This window comes from Rattus rattus, chromosome 1, assembly GCF_011064425.1.
Source record: "Rattus rattus isolate New Zealand chromosome 1, Rrattus_CSIRO_v1, whole genome shotgun sequence".
NCBI classification, from domain to species: Eukaryota; Metazoa; Chordata; class Mammalia; order Rodentia; family Muridae; genus Rattus; species Rattus rattus.
The window spans coordinates 48,835,769-48,840,030 of NC_046154.1; positions in this window are offsets into that span (position 1 = coordinate 48,835,769).

A 4,262-nucleotide genomic window follows, 5' to 3' on the forward strand; every position below is an offset into this window, starting at 1 on the left:
ACCCTAAGGTAAAATTCAGTGGTTTAGTGGTGTTACAGTTTTGGTATGAAATGCTCTTTGCTGGCTTCACTGTGTGTCAATGGCTGATAGAACTATCTTGGGGAAGCTGTGAAACCTTCTTAAGGTGATCCCTAAATGGGGAAGTGGACTAGAGAGGGCAGTGAGCACAAGATGTACTTTTGCTATTATAAGTATTCTTGCATCTGATTATTTGTGGCTGTTTTCTTCTTCCAATTCAGCCTCTCAAGCCAACCCTTGATTATATTATATAATACGGGACACTGCCCCTCCCCCACACCACTGAGTTCTATGGCCTATTTTTCTTACAGTTATTTTATCATCTACAATTTTTCCCGCTGTTCTCTCTATCTGATTTTTCTTCTTGCCTGTTTGTTGTAACCTGTTTCCCACCAAATCCAAAGTGCAACATCAAGGACTTTTTGCTTTTTTTTTTTTTTTTTTTTATGCATGTAGTAGATGGAGAAGAAATAATTTGAATGAATTTTTGAAAACTTTAACTCCATGACCTGGGCCATGATCTTCATCTCGGAGAATCCTTGTTATCCCATTTTCTCTGGGGAGAGGGTGTTGAAAAGGTGTAAGGAGCTGGGTATATTGGATAGAATCCCAGAGCTCAGATCTTTGTGAAAAGACTCGGGCATTTATCCACCAGCACCACATGAAGTGTCTTCCTGTCTCTCACCAGCTAAGGAAGTTCTTACATAAATCTCATGTCATTAAAAGAGTGGACAGGAGCTCTGCTCTTCTCCTTAATCTACATTAAGAATGTTGGTGGCATTTGGCTATAGAGGACAGACACTGAAGCTTTGGGGCTTCTCTTTTGAACAGTGTCTCCCAAGGCTCTAAGAGAAGGCATCTAGAGATGTCCTTATATCGTCATATAAACAGCTCCTGGGTTGAAGGGAAGTCTTTCACTTAAATTAACTCATGACCCTCGCTCTTATCTCTCCCTTTGGCTGATGCCAAAGGTTGGAGATATTGTTAGGTTTCCGCTGAGAAGTGGGATGGGATGTATGTGGTGTGAGTTTAGTGAGACTTGTTGATAGGAATCGACGTTCTCTCCGTGTAGTGGTAAATTGTGGTAGCACAGGTGTGTGGGATCATCTCCGACACTTCTACTGTTCACCGCACGCGGGCAGAGACCAGAGGCGGGAGCTCACCATGGATATGCCTGCTGTTCTGTGGCATCAGGAGAACATAGGGAGAAGAGACGTGTTTCCAGACTCTGAGCGGTCTTGTTAAAGCTGCCTCTCCCACCACTCTCACTCAACCTCTGAGATCTCCCTGCAAACTAACTCTTCCTTCTCCGTAGTCCGCCTTCCTACCCTCAGAGTTCTAAACACACCCTCACTTGCTAATGTGGTATGTTATTCCTAAGGCTTGTGTTTTATGAAGTACATCATAAAATTCAATCCTACAGCCCAGATGGTTTAGAGAATGTTTCAAATGGTCTACTTATTTGGAAGTTGGAGGAGGCGGGGATAGCTTTTAAAAAACATAATGATTGCTTTCCGTCTTGGCCGAGTCCCTGAGGTACAGTTGGACAGTATCATAAAAGACTCAAATGACTATGGCTAGTGTCATTGGATTGAATCATCTCCCTTCCCAGGTGATGGTTCTAGGGGATTGAGGCCATTCCCAACTCAAAGGACCAGGCACCCAGGGAATTAGCTGCAGGCACCTGTTTTCTTGGAAACTGAAGAGGAAACGGCATCTATCAGTTGTAGCTCCTTGGTACTAGTCCCTGCTGAGTCTAAATATGGCATTGAGTTGGAAATAAGTTCCCGAATGATGTCAGAGTTGGAAGAAAATGCATCCTGAGTGTAACTCAGAGTAAGCTGTCAGCTCTTGAGTCTTAAGGAAAAAACTCTCATGTCTTTCTCAGGAATCAGCTCCTCTTTGAGCCATGGTTCAAAATCTACACAGTCACCATGGACTTACTGTGCTACCCACTGTGTGAGGAGTTAGGCATGGCTCTGCCTTTTGAAGGCTACGTGAGTCTTGGCAGCTTCACCTTACCCAGGTATTTGGCAGCCCCAAACAGTGACGTAGCAAGTGGAATCCTCTAGTGTCACAGTCCCTGTGAAGGCCTGAGGTTCCAGGATCCTTAGCCTTGTGAGTATTACAGTTCATCTGCAGTCCTCGGGTATCAGGACTCTTAGCCCCCAGCAGGCAGTTTGACAGCTCTTGTCGAAAGGTCTGAGACATAATATTGCATTGGAGACCAGAGGTGGCACCGTGGAGTGTCTCCCAGCTGACTCATTGAGTGAGCCTGAGCAGACAGCTCTGTGGCCAGCTATAACCCAAGAAAGGGCGTTTGAGCCAATCAGAGCTGTCTGCTCGGTTGAATCCCAGCCTTGGCTCTCAGCATTTATGAAGCCATGGAGGTTTGGGTACTAATCATAGCCTTGCCTCAGCACCAGTCACTGCAGTCCCTCAGTTAAACCTCAGGGGAAGTGTTTCCCCTCTGGCCAAAGTGGAAGTGGCCACAGGGTCGTCTAGAGTTCATGGGAGGCCCATAACAGCAAAATTTCTGGTATACATGGCTTAAAACAGCCCTAGTTAAAGCCACGCTCTCAGGAACCAGGGTGGCCAGACGCGATCTTTGCGCTGTTGTTTCAGGGCGTCTATGGAGTGCTCAAGTCAGCTGGTGTTGGCACAAAGGCAGTCCTGCTGGCTGTGAGACTGAGTCCAGTTGCTGAAGAGAGCTAGGGCATCATGGGAATCTAACAGCTGCCGATTAGGGAATAGCTGCTTTCTATCCATTCATTTATAGGAAAACGAGCACCAGTATTGCTCATAAATATAAATTTAAAGAACTTGTCATTAACATTATCAGTGATTTCTCAGTCTTTAACAGCTGCCATTTTCTGAGGGAGAGAGGTAGATTACCCTCACCCATCACAATACTATCTCTTATTCTTAATTCACTGGCAATTTAAAGAAATCAACAGGGTTCCAAATGTCCTGCTTAATCTTTTCTGAATCAACTTGGTTAAGGGATGCCCATATAGCTGGTAGAACACTATTTCTAGGTATGTCCACAGGACTGCTTTCAGGAAAGATTTGACTCAGTAGAGCAGTAAAGAAGGCCTGCCCCACCAATCTGAGTGGCCATCATCTGAAGGTTAAGAACTCCTGTAGATAAAAAGGCAGGGGTAGAGTTGGGTGTTCTCCTGTTTTCTTGAGCTGAGAGACATCTTTTGCCTTTCAGATGTATAGTGTGTCCCCAGGCCTTGGGGTCATGTCACCTCCATTCCTGGACATAGGTTGAACTGTGCCACTGGTTTTCTTTGTTCCCCATTTTGCACATAGTTCCCAAAACCACATGAGCCAGTTCTCACATCAACCTTATATATGTGTCTGCTTACTCCTGCTTCTTTCTCTGAAGAACCTTGGCTAATGCACTAGTAGCTAAATGCCTCTGAGGGAAGACTGCACTGAACAGCTCTGGGCAGCGATCAGGGTACGTTTTATTAGTGGTGCCCCAGAGCTCTGCAAGCCGGCTGGCACCAGTGCTGTAGTCAGGGTTACTATTGTGGCGTCTCCCAACCCTAGTGACTCCTGCTTCCAGGCTCACGAGAGTTCCTGAATGTCCCATTTTCCATAGCAGAGACTTCCTTTTGTCAACTCTTTCTTTTTTTTTCTTCTGGCATTGTGGTTCTCTTTTAATTATATTTATATTTTGTTTCAGACCTGGTGAATAGAGAGTTTCTGCATAAGTAAAAATGTAATCAATAGGACCCGACTAATCATAATTATGAGTGGTATGTCATTCAGCATCTACCTTTCAATAGGAAGTGGAGGGAGGGGAGCATATTAAAATGGAACACATGTAGGTCTGGCATCGTAGAACATAGGAAAGGTAATAGGAAAAAATAACAGACTGTCATAACCAAGTGTTGGAAGAACAAGTCCGTATGACAAAATCAACATCAAAGCAGCTATGTACATAGGCACAGCCTAAAAATATTAATTTTCTTCTATAACAATCATTATCTTTAATTCATATGATTCTAAAAAGTCTAAATGCAAGTAACACTGGTGAGGATAAACAGTTTTACTTTTATACCAATTTAAAATTTTTAAATTTTATCATTTGGGGTTTGTGTGTATGTTTGTGTGTGTGTGTGTGTGTGAACACATGTGGTAAATACACACTTGTGAAGGTCAGAAGAAAACTTACAGGAGTCAATTCTTAATCGGATATTTTTCACGGACTGGGAAGCCTATGTATGGAT